Genomic DNA, 12,836 nt, shown 5'->3' with positions numbered 1-12,836 from the left:
TTTGCTCTGGCAAACAAAACTCAACTGCCCCTCTTCTGGATGGCAAATTGCAAGACGCACTTGGTACTACGAAAACAGCCCGACTTGGCAGTGATGCCACCTTGGGTCAGGGAACAATCCTGCGTATCGATCTTTTTAAGGAGCCAGCCGGCCACGTCGAGCCATATACCCCCAAAAAATAACCACGGAACTTTTCTCCAGCAAACAAAAATCCGCTGCCCCGCGTCTGAATGGCAGATTTCAGGAGCTATTTAGTATTATCAAACCAGCCCGACTTGGCACTGGTGCCACCATGAGTCTGGTAACCATCCTGCCTATCGTAGCTTTTCAGTAGCCAGCCGGTCACTCCCAGCCATAGGCCCCCAGACACAAACCTCGGCCCGTTTCCCTGGCAAACAAAAGTAAGCTGACCCGCTTCTGGATGGCAGATTGCAGGAGCCACTTGGTACTATCAAACCAGCCCAACTTGGCACTGGTGCCACCTTGGCTCTGGGAACCATCCTGCGTATCCTGGGTTCAAAGGAGGCAGCCGGCCACTCCCAGCCACAGGCCTCTAAACAAGAACAACGGCGCTTTTCCCTGGAAAACAAAAGTCGCCTGACAACTTTTTGATGGCAGATTGCAGGAGCCACTTGGTACTATCAAACCAGCCCAACTTGGCACTGGTGCCACCATGGGTCTGGTCACCATCCTGCCTATCGTAGCTTTTCAGGAGCCAGCCGCTCACTCCCAGCCATAGGCCCCCAGACAAATATCTCGGCCCGTTTCCCTGGCAAACAAAAGTAAGCAGCCCCGCTTCTGGATGGCAGATTGCAGGAGCCACATGGTACTATCAAACCAGGCCAACATGGCACTGGTGCAACCTCTGGTCTGGGAACCATCCTGCGTATCGTGGATTCTAAGGAGCCAGCTGGCCACTCCCAGCCACAGGCCCCCAAACACAAACAACGGTGCTTTTCCCTGGAAAACAAAACTCACCTGCCAACTTTTTGATGGCAGATTGCAGGAGCCACTTGGTACTATCAAACCAGCCCAACTTGGCACTGGTGCCACCATGGGTCTGGTCACCATCCTGCCTATCGTAGCTTTTCAGGAGCCAGCCGGTCACTCCCAGCCATAGGCCCCCAGACACAAAGCTCTACCCGTTTCCCTGGCAAACAAAAGTAAGCTACCCCGCTTCTGGATGGCAGATTGCAGGAGTCACTTTGCACCATCAAACCAGCCCGACTTGGCACTGGTGCCACCTCTGGTCTGGGACCCATCCTGCGTATCGTGGATTCTAAGGAGACAGCTGGCCACTCCCAGCCACAGGCCCCCAAACAAAAACAACGGCGCTTTTCCCTGGAAAACAAAACTCGCTTGCCAACTTTTTGATGGCAGATTGCAGGAGCCACTTGGTACTATCAAACCACCCCAACTTGGCAAGAAGTGGTTCCTGCAATCTGACATCCAGAAGCGGGGCAGCTTACTTTTGTTTGCCAGGGAAATGGACCGTTGTTTGTGTTTGGAGGCATATGGCTGGGAGTGGCCGACTGGCTCCTTAAAATCCACGATACGCAGCATGGTTCCCAGACCAGAGGTGGCACCAGTGCCAAGTCGGGCTGGTTTGATAGTACAAAGTGGCTCCTGCAATCTGCCATCCAGAAGCGGGGCAGCTTACTTTTGTTTGCCCGGGAAACGGGCCGGGCTTTCTGTCTCGGGGCCTATGGCAGGGAGTGACCGGCTGGCTCCTGAAAAGCTACGATAGGCAGGATGGTGACCAGACCCATGGTGGCACCAGTGCCAAGTTGGGCTGGTTTGATAGTACCAAGTGGCTCCTGCAATCTGCCATCAAAAAGTTGGCAGGCGAGTTTTGTTTTCCAGGGAAAAACGCCATTGTTTGTGTTTGGGGACCTGTGGTTGGGAGTGCCCGGCTGGCTCCTTAGAAACCACGATACGCAGCATGGTTACCAGACAAGAGGTGCCACCAGTGCCAAGTTGTGCTGGTTTGATACTACCAAGTGGTTCCTGCAATCTGCCATCCAGAAGCGGGGCAGCTTACTTTTGTTTGCCACGGAAACGGGCCGTTGTTTGTGTTTGGGGGCCTGTGGCTGGGAGTGGCCGACTGGCTCCTTAGAATCCACGATACGCAGGATGGGTCCCAGACCAGAGGTGGCACCAGTGCCAAGTCGGACTGGTTTGATAGTCCCAAGTGGCTCCTGCAAACTGCCATCCAGAAGCGGGGCAGCTTACTTTTGTTTGCCAGGGAAACGGGCCGAGGTTTGTGACTGGGGACCTATGGCTGGGAGTGACCGGCTGGCTCCTGAAAAGTTACGATAGGCAGGATTGTGACCAGACCCATGGTGGCACCAGTGCCAAGTTGGGCTGGTTTGATAGTACCAAGTGGCTCCTGTAATCTGCCATCAAATAGTTGGTAGGCGAGTTTTGTTTTCCAGGGAAAAGCGCCGTTGTTTTTGTTTGGGGGCCTGTGGTAGGGAGTGGCCGGCTGGCTAATTAGAATCCACGATACGCAGGATGGTTCCCAGACCAGAGGTGGCACCAGTGCCAAGTCGGGCTAGTTTGATGGTGCAAAGTGGCTCCTGCAATCTGCCATCCTGAAGCGGGGTAGCTTACTTTTGTTTGCCAGGGAAACGGGCCGAGCTTTTTGTCTGGGGGCCTATGGCGGGGAGTGACCGGCTGGCTCCTGAAAAGCTAAGATAGGCAGGATGGTGACCAGACCCATGGTGGCACCAGTGCCAAGTTGGGCTGATTTGATAAAACCAAGTGGCTCCTGCAATCTGCCATCAAAAAGTTGGCAGGAGAGTTTTGTTTTCCAGGGAAAAGCGCCGTTGTTTGTGTTTGGGGGCCTGTGGCTGGGAGTGGCCGGCTGGCTCCTTAGAATCCACGATACGCAGCATGGTATCCAGACCCAAGGTGGCACCAGTGCCAAGTTTTGCTGGTTTGATAGTACCAAGTGGTTCCTGCAATCTGCCATCCAGAAGCAGGGCAGCTTACTTTTGTTTGCCAGGGAAACGGGCCGTGGTTTTTGTCTGGGGGCCTATGGCTGAGAGTGACCGGCTGGCTCCTGAAAAGCTACGATAGGCAGGATGGTGACCAGACCCATGGTGGCACCAGTCCCAAGTTGGGCTGATTTGATAGTACCAAGTGGCTCCTGCAATCTGCCGTCAAAATTTGGCAGGCGAGTTTTTATTTTCCAGGGAAAAGCGCCGTTGTTTGTGTTTGGGGGCCTGTGGCTGGGAGTGGCCGGCTGGCTGCTTAGAATCCACGATACGCAGGATGGTTCCCAGACCCAAGGTGGCACCAGTGCCAAGTCGGGCTAGTATGATGGTGCAAAGTGGCTCCTGCAATCTGCCATCCAGAAGCGGGGCAGCTTACTTTTGTTTGCCAGGGAAACGGTCCGAGCTTTGTGTCTCGGGGCCTATGGCTGGGAGTGACCGGCTGGCTCCTGAAAAGCTACGATAGGCAGGATGGTGACCAGACCCATGGTGGCACCAGTGCCAAGTTGGGCTGGTTTGATAGTACCAAGTGGCTCCTGCAATCTGCCATCAAAATGTCGGCAGGCGAGTTTTGTTTTCCAGGGAAAAGCGCCGTTGTTTGTGTTTGGGGGCCTGTGGCTGGGAGTGGCCGGCTGGCTCCTTAGAATCCACGATACGCAGGATGGTTCCCAGACCTGAGGTGGCACCAGTGCCAAGTCGGGCTGGTTTTATAGTACCAAGTGCATCCTGCAATCTGCCATCCAGAAGCGGGGCAGCTTACTTTTGTTTGCCAGGGAAACGGGCCGAGATTTGTGTCAGGGGGCCTATGGCTGGGAGTGACCGGCTGGCTACTGAAAAGCTACGATAGGCAGGATGGTGACCAGACCCATGGTGGCACCAGTGCCATGTTCGCCTGATTTCATAGTACCAAGTGGCTCCTGCAATCTGCCATCAAAAAGTCGGCAGGCGAGTTTTGTTTTCCAGGGAAAAGTGCTGTTGTTTGTGTCTGCGGGCCTGTGGCTGGAGTGGCCGGCTGGCTCCTTAGAATCCACGATACGCAGCATGGTTCCCAGAACCAAGGTGGCACCAGTGCCAAGTTGGGCTGGTTTGATAGTACCAAGTGGTTCCTGCAATCTGCCATCAAAAAGATGGCAGGCGAGTTTTGTTTTCCAGGGAAAAGCGTCGTTGTTTGTGTTTGGGGGCCTGTGGCTGGGCGTGGCCGGCAGGCTCCTTAGAATCCACGATACACAGCATGGTTCCCAGACCCAAGGTGGCACCAGTCCCAAGTTGGGCTGGTTTGATAGTACCAAGTGGTTCCTGCAATCTGCCATCCAGAAGCGGGGCAGCTTACTTTTGTATGCCAGGGAAACGGGCCGAGGTTTGTGTCTGGGGGCCTATGGCTGGGAGTGACCGGCTGGCTCCTGAAAGGCTACGATAGGCAGGATGGTGACCAGACCCATGGTGGCACCAGTGCCAAGTTGGGCTGGTTTGATAGTACCAAGTGGCTCCTGCAATCTGCCATCAAAAAGTTGGCAGGCGAGTTTTGTTTTCCAGGGAAAAGCGCCGTTGTTTGTGTTTGGGGGCCTGTGGCTGGGAGTGGCCGGCTGGCTAATTAGAATCCACGACAGGCAGGATGGTTCCCAGACCAGAGGTGACACCAGTGCCAAGTCGGGCTAGTTTGATGGTGAAAAGCGGCTCCTGCAATCTGCCATCCAGAAGCGGGTTAACTTACTTTTGTTTGCCTGGGAAAAGGGCCGAGGTTTGTGTCTGGGGGCCTATGGCTGGGAGTGACCGGCTGTCTCCTGAAAAGCTACGATAGGCAGGATGGTGACCAGACCCATGGTGGCACCAGTGCCAAGTTGGGCTGGTTTGATAGTACCAAGTGGCTCCTGCAATCTGCCATCAAAAAGTTGGCAGGCGAGTTTGTTATCCAGGGAAAAGCGCCGTTGTTTTTGTTTGGGGGCCTGTGGTTGGGAGTGCCCGGCTGGCTCCTTAGAAACCACGATACGCAGCATGGTTACCAGACAAGAGGTGCCACCAGTGCCAAGTTGTGCTGGTTTGATACTACCAAGTGGTTCCTGCAATCTGCCATCCAGAAGCGGGGCAGCTTACTTTTGTTTGCCACGGAAACGGGCCGTTGTTTGTGTTTGGGGGCCTGTGGCTGGGAGTGGCCGACTGGCTCCTTAGAATCCACGATACGCAGCATGGTTCCCAGACCTGAGGTGGCACCAGTGCCAAGTTGGGCTGGTTTGATACTACCAAGTGCGTCCTGCAATCTGCCATCCAGAAGCGGGGCAGCTTACTTTTGTTTGCCAGGGAAACGGGCCGAGGTTTTGTCTGGGGGCCTATGGCAGGGAGTGACCGGCTGGCTCCTGAAAAACTACGATAGGCAGGATGGTGACCAGACCCATGGTGGCACCAGTGGCAAGTTGGGCTGGTTTGATAGTACCAAGTGGCTCCTGCAATCTGCCATCAAAATGTTGGCAGGCAAGTTTTGTTTTCCAGGGAAAAGCGCCGTTGTTTGTGTTTGGGGGCCTGTGGCTGGGAGTGGCCGGCTGGCTCCTTAGAATCCAAAATACGCAGGATGGTTCCCAGACCTGAGGTGGCACCAGTGCCAAGTCGGGCTGGTTTGATTGTAGCAAATGGTTCCTGCAATCTACCATCCAGAAGCGGGGCAGCTTACTTTTGTTTGCCAGGGAAACGGGCCGAGGTTTGTGTCTGGGGGCCTATGGCTGGGAGTGACCGGCTGGCTCCTGAAAAGCTACGATAGGCAGGATGGTGACCAGACCCATGGTGGCACCAGTGCCATGTTCGGCTGATTTCATAGTACCAAGTGGCTCCTGCAATCTGCCATCCAGACGCGGGGCAGAGGATTTTTGCTTGCTGGAGAAAAGTTCCGTGGGTTTTTTTTGGGGGTATATGGCTGGACGTTGCCGGCTGACTCCTTAAAAACATCGATACGCAGGATGGTTCCCTGACCCAAGGTGGCATCACTGCCAAGTCGGGCTGTTTTCGTAGTACCAAGTGGCTCCTGCAATTTGCCATCCAGAAGAGGGGCAGTTGAGTTTTGTTTACCAGAGAAAAGGGCCGTGGTTTGTGTTTTGGGGCATATGGCTGAGAGTGGCCGGCTGGCGCCTGAAAATCCACGATAGGCAGGATGGTTCCCAGAGCCAAGGTGGCACCAGTGCCATGTTGGCCTGGTTTGATAGTACCATGTGGCTCCTGCAATCTGCCATCCAGAAGCGGGGCAGCTTACTTTTGTTTGCCAGGGAAACGGGCCGAGGTATTTGTCTGGGGGCCTATGGCTGGGAGTGACCGGCTGGCTCCTGAAAAGCTACGATAGGCAGGATGGTGACCAGACCCATGGTGGCACCAGTGCCAAGTTGGGCTGGTTTGATAGTACCAAGTGGCTCCTGCAATCTGCCATCAAAATGTTGGCAGGCGAGTATTGTTTTCCAGGGTAACGCGCCGTTGTTTTTGTTTAGAGGCCTGTGGCTGGGAGTGTCCGCCGGTCCTCTTAGAATCTAGGTTACGCAGCATGGTTCCCAGAGCCAAGGTGGCACCAGTGCCAAGTCGGGCTGGTTTGATAGTAGCAAGTGGTTCCTGCAATCTGCCATCCAGAAGAGGGGCAGCTTACTTTTGTTTGCCAGGGAAACGGGCCGAGGTATTTCTCTGGGGGCCTATGGCTGGGAGTGACCGGCCGGCTCCTGAAAAGCTAAGATAGGCAGGATGTTTACCAGACCCATGATGGCACCAGTGCCAAGTTGGGCTAATTTGATACTACCAAGTGGCTCCTGCAATCTGCCATCCAGAAGCGGGGCAGCTTACTTTTGTTTGCCAGGGAAACGGGCCGACGTTTGTGTCTGGGGGTTTATGGCTGGGAGTGACCGGCTGGCTCCTGAAAAGCTACGATAGGCAGGATGGTGAGCAGACCCATGGTGGCACCAGTGCCAAGTTGGGCTGGTTTGATAGTACCAAGTGGCTCCTGCAATCTGCCATCAAAATGTTGGCAGGCGAGTTTTGTTTTCCAGGGAAAAGCGCCGTTGTTTGTGTTTGGGCGCCTGTGGCACGGAGTGGCCGGGTGGCTTCTTAGAATCCACGATACGCAGGATGGTTCCCAGACCCAAGGTGGCACCAGTGCCAAGTCGGGCTGTTTTGACACTACCAAGTGGCTCCTGCAATCTGCCATCCAGAATCGGGGCAGCTTAATTTTGTGTGCCAGGGAAACGGTCCGAGGTTTGTGATGGGGGCCTATGGCTGGGAGAGACCGTCTGGCTCCTGAAATGGTACAATTGGCAGGATGGTTCCCAGACCCATAGTGGCACCAGTGCCAAGTTGGGATGATTTGATAGTACCAAGTGGCTCCTGCAATCTGCCATCAAAAAGCTGGCAGGCGAGTTTTGTTTTCCAGGGAAAAGCGCCGTTGTTTGTATTTGGGGGCCTGTGGCTGGGAGTGGCCGCCTGGCGCCTTAGAATCTACGTTACGCAGCATGGTTCCCAGACCCAAAGTGGCACGAGTGTCAAGTTGGGCTGGTTTGTTAGTACCAAGTGGCTCCTGCAATCTGCCATCCAGAAGCGGGGTAGCTTACTTTTGTTTGCCAGGGAAACGGGCAGAGCTTTCTGTCTGGGGGCCTATGGTTGGGAGTAACCGGCTGGCTCCTGAAAAGCTAAGATAGGCAGGATGGTTCCCAGATCCAAGATGGCACCAGTGCCAAGTCGGGGTGGTTTGATGGTGCAACGTGGCTCCTGCAATCTGCCATCCTGACGCGGGGCAGCGGATTTTTGTTTCCAAGAGAAATGGTCCGTGGTTTGTTTTTGGGGCTATATGGCTGGGCGTGGCCTGCTGGCTCCTTAAAAAGCTACGATAGGCAGGATGGTTCCCTGACCCAAGGTGGCACCAGTGCCAAGTCGGGCGGTTTTCGTAGTACAAAGTGCGTCCTAAAATTTGCCATCCAGAAGAGGGGCAGTTGAGTTTTGTTTACCAGAGAAAAGGGCCGTGGTTTGTTTTTGGGGGCATATGGCTGATAGTGGCCGTCTGGCGCCTGAAAATCCACGATAGGCAGGATGGTTCCCAGACCAGAGGTGGCACCAGTGCCAAGTCGGGCTGGTTTGATAGTACTAAATAGCACCTGCAATCTGCCATGCAGAAGCGGGGCAGCTTACTTTTGTTTGCCAGGGAAACGGGCCGAGGTTTGTGTCTGGGGGCCTATGGCTGGGAGTGACCGGCTGGCTCCTGAAAAGCTACGATAGGCAGGATGGTGACCAGACCCATGGTGGCACCAGTGCCAAGTTGGGCTGGTTTGATAGTACCAAGTGGCTCCTGCAATCTGCCATCAAAAAGTTGGCAGGCCAGTTTTGTTTTCCAGGGAAAAGCGCCGTTGTTTGTGTTTGGGGGACTGTTGGTGGGAGTGGCCGGCTGGCTCCTTAGAACACACGATACGCAGGATGGTTCCCAGACCCAAGGTGGCACCAGTGCCACGTCGGGCTGGTTTGATGGTGAAAAGTGGCTCCTGCAATCTGCCATCCTGAAGCGGGGTAGCTTACTTTTGTGTGCCAGGGAAACGGGCCGAGGTTTATGACTGGGGGCCTAGGGCTAGGAGTGACCGGCTGGCTCCTGAAAAGCAACAATAGGCAGGATGGTTCCCAGACCCAAGGTGGCACCAGTGCCAAGTTGGGCTGGTTTGATGGTACCAACTGGCTCCTGCAATCTGCCATCTAAAAGTTGTCAGGCGAGTTTTGTTTTCCAGGGAAAAGCGCCGTTGATTTTGTTTGGAGGACTGTGGCTGGCAGTGGCTGCCTGTCTTCTTAGAATCCGGGTTACACAGCATGGTTCCCAGAGCCAAGGTGGCACCAGTGCCAAGTTGGGCTGGTTTGATGGTGCAAAGTGGCTCCTGCAATCTGCCATCCAGAAGTGCGGTAGCTTACTTTTGTGTGCCAGGGAAACAGGCCGAGGTTTGTGTCTGGGGGCCTATGGCTGGGAGTGACCGGCTGGCTCCTGAAAAGCTACGATAGGCAGGATGGTGACCAGACCCATGGTGGCACCAGTGCCAAGTTGGGCTGGTTTGATAGTACCAAGTGGCTCCTGCAATCTGCCATCAAAAAGTTGGCAGGCGAGTTTTGTTTTCCAGGGAAAAGCGCCGTTGTGTGTGTTTTGGGGCCTGTGGCTGGGAGTGGCCAGCTGGCTCCTTAGAATCCACGATACGCAGGATGGTTCCCAGACCCAAGGTGGCACCAGTGCCAAGTCGGGCTGGTTTGTTAGTACCAAGTGGTTCCTGCAATCTGCCATCCAGAAGCGGGGCAGCTGAATTTTGTTTGCCAGAGAAAAAGGCTGTTGTTTGTGTTTCGGGGCCTGTGGCTGGCAGTGGACGGCTGGCTCCTGAAAATCCATGATACGCAGCATGGTTCCCAGACCCAAGGTGGCACCAGTGCCAAGTAGGGCTGGTTTCATAGTACCCAGTGGCTCCTGCAATCTGCCATCCAGAAGAGGGGCAGTTGAGTTTTGTTTTCCAGAGAAAAGGGCCGTGGTTTGTGTTTGGGGCCTATGGCTGAGAGTGACCGGCTGGCTCCTGAAAAGCTACGATAGGCAGGATGGTGACCAGACCCATGGTGGCACCAGTGCCAAGTCGGGCTGGTTTGATAATACTAAATAGCTCCTGCAATCTGCCATCCAGACGCGGGGCAGCGGATTTTTGCTTGCTGGAGAAAAGTTCCGTGGGTTTTTTTTGGGGGTATATGGCTGGACGTTGCCGGCTGACTCCTTAAAAACATCGATACGCAGGATGGTTCCCTGACTCAAGGTGGCATCACTGCCAAGTCGGGCTGTTTTCGTAGTACCAAGTGCGTCCTGCAATTTGCCATCCAGAAGAGGGGCAGTTGAGTTTTGTTTACCAGAGAAAAGGGCCGTGGTTTGTGTTTGGGGGCATATGGCTGAGAGTGGCCGGCTGGCGCCTGAAAATCCACGATAGGCAGGATGGTTCCCAGAGCCAAGGTGGCACCAGTGCCATGTTGGCCTGGTTTGATAGTACCATGTGGCTCCTGCAATCTGCCATCCAGAAGCGGGGCAGCTTACATTTGTTTGCCAGGGAAACGGGCCGAGGTATTTGTCTGGGGGCCTATGGCTGGGAGTGACTGCCTGGCTCCTGAAAAGCTACGATAGGCAGGATGGTTCCCAGATCCAAGATGGCACCAGTGCCAAGTCGGGGTGGTTTGATGGTGCAAAGTGGCTCCTGCAATCTGCCATCCTGACGCGGGGCAGCGGATTTTTGTTTCCAAGAGAAATGGTCCGTGGTTTGTTTTTGGGGCTATATGGCTGGGCGTGGCCTGCTGGCTCCTTAAAAAGCTACGATAGGCAGGATGGTTCCCTGACCCAAGGTGGCACTAGTGCCAAGTCGGGCGGTATTCGTAGTACAAAGTGCGTCCTAAAATTTGCCATCCAGAAGAGGGGCAATTGAGTTTTGTTTACCAGAGAAAAGGGCCGTGGTTTGTTTTTGGGGGCATATGGCTGATAGTGGCCGTCTGGCCCCTGAAAATCCACGATAGGCAGGATGGTTCCCAGACCAGAGGTGGCACCAGTGCCAAGTCGGGCTGGTTTGATAGTACTAAATAGCACCTGCAATCTGCCATGCAGAAGCGGGGCAGCTTACTTTTGTTTGCCAGGGAAACGGGCCGAGGTTTGTGTCTGGGGGCCTATGGCTGGGAGTGACCGCCTGGCTCCTGAAAAGCTACGATAGGCAGGATGGTTACCAGACCCATGGTGGCACCAGTGCCAAGTTGGGCTGGTTTGATAGTACCAAGTGGCTCCGGCAATCTGTCATCAAAAAGTTGGCAGGCCAGTTTTGTTTTCCAGGGAAAAGCGCCGTTGTTTGTGTTTGGGGGACTGTGGGTGGGAGTGGCCGGCTGGCTCCTTAGAACACACGATACGCAGGATGGTTCCCAGACCCAAGGTGGCACCAGTGCCACGTCGGGCTGGTTTGATGGTGAAAAGTGGCTCCTGCAATCTGCCATCCTGAAGCGGGGTAGCTTACATTTGTGTGCCAGGGAAACGGGCCGAGGTTTATGACTGGGGGCCTAGGGCTAGAAGTGACCGGCTGGCTCCTGAAAAGCAACAATAGGCAGGATGGTTCCCAGACCCAAGGTGGCACCAGTGCCAAGTTGGGCTGGTTTGATGGTACCAACTGGCTCCTGCAATCTGCCATCTAAAAGTTGTCAGGCGAGTTTTGTTTTCCAGGGAAAAGCGCCGTTGATTTTGTTTGGAGGCCTGTGGCTGGCAGTGGCTGCCTGTCGTCTTAGAATCCGGGTTACGCAGCATGGTTCCCAGAGCCAAGGTGGCACCAGTGTCAAGTTGGGCTGGTTTGATGGTGCAAAGTGGCTCCTGCAATCTGCCATCCAGAAGCGGGGCAGCTTACTTTTGTTTGCCAGGGAAACGGGCCGAGGTATTTGTCTGGGGACCTATGGCTGGGAGTGACCGGCTGGCTCCTGAAAAGCTACGATAGGCAGGATGGTTCCCTGACCCAAGGTGGCACCAGTGCCAAGTCGGGCGGTTTTCGTAGTACAAAGTGCGTCCTAAAATTTGCCATCCAGAAGAGGGGCAGTTGAGTTTTGTTTACCAGAGAAAAGGGCCGTGGTTTGTTTTTGGGGGCATATTGGTGATAGTGGCCGTCTGGCCCCTGAAAATCCACGATAGGCAGGATGGTTCCCAGACCAGAGGTGGCACCAGTGCCAAGTCGGGCTGGTTTGATAGTACTAAATAGCACCTGCAATCTGCCATGCAGAAGCGGGGCAGCTTACTTTTGTTTGCCAGGGAAACGGGCCGAGGTTTGTGTCTGGGGGCCTATGGCTGGGAGTGACCGCCTGGCTCCTGAAAAGCTACGATAGGCAGGATGGTGACCAGACCCATGGTGGCACCAGTGCCAAGTTGGGCTGGTTTGATAGTACCAAGTGGCTCCTGCAATCTGCCATCAAAAAGTTGGCAGGCCAGTTTTGTTTTCCAGGGAAAAGCGCCGTTGTTTGTGTTTGGGGGACTGTGGCTGGGAGTGGCCGGCTGGCTCCTTAGAACACACGATACGCAGGATGGTTCCCAGACCCAAGGTGGCACCAGTGCCACGTCGGGCTGGTTTGATGGTGAAAAGTGGCTCCTGCAATCTGCCATCCTGAAGCGGGGCAGCTTAATTTTGTGTGCCAGGGAAACGGTCCGAGGTTTGTGATGGGGGCCTATGGCTGGGAGAGACCGGCTGGCTCCTGAAATGGTACAATTGGCAGGATGGTTCCCAGACCCATAGTGGCACCAGTGCCAAGTTGGGATGATTTGATAGTACCAAGTGGCTCCTGCAATCTGCCATCAAAAAGCTGGCAGGCGAGTTTTGTTTTCCAGGGAAAAGCGCCGTTGTTTGTATTTGGGGGCCTGTGGCTGGGAGTGGCCGCCTGGCGCCTTAGAATCTACGTTACGCAGCATGGTTCCCAGACCCAAAGTGGCACGAGTGTCAAGTTGGGCTGGTTTGTTAGTACCAAGTGGCTCCTGCAATCTGCCATCCAGAAGCGGGGTAGCTTACTTTTGTTTGCCAGGGAAACGGGCAGAGCTTTCTGTCTGGGGGCCTATGGTTGGGAGTAACCGGCTGGCTCCTGAAAAGCTAAGATAGGCAGGATGGTTCCCAGATCCAAGATGGCACCAGTGCCAAGTCGGGGTGGTTTGATGGTGCAACGTGGCTCCTGCAATCTGCCATCCTGACGCGGGGCAGCGGATTTTTGTTTCCAAGAGAAATGGTCCGTGGTTTGTTTTTGGGGCTATATGGCTGGGCGTGGCCTGCTGGCTCCTTAAAAAGCTACGATAGGCAGGATGGTTCCCTGACCCAAGGTGGCACCAGT

This window comes from Melospiza melodia, chromosome 2, assembly GCF_035770615.1.
Source record: "Melospiza melodia melodia isolate bMelMel2 chromosome 2, bMelMel2.pri, whole genome shotgun sequence".
NCBI lineage: Eukaryota > Metazoa > Chordata > Aves > Passeriformes > Passerellidae > Melospiza > Melospiza melodia.
Note: the sequence above shows the minus strand (reverse complement) of the source record.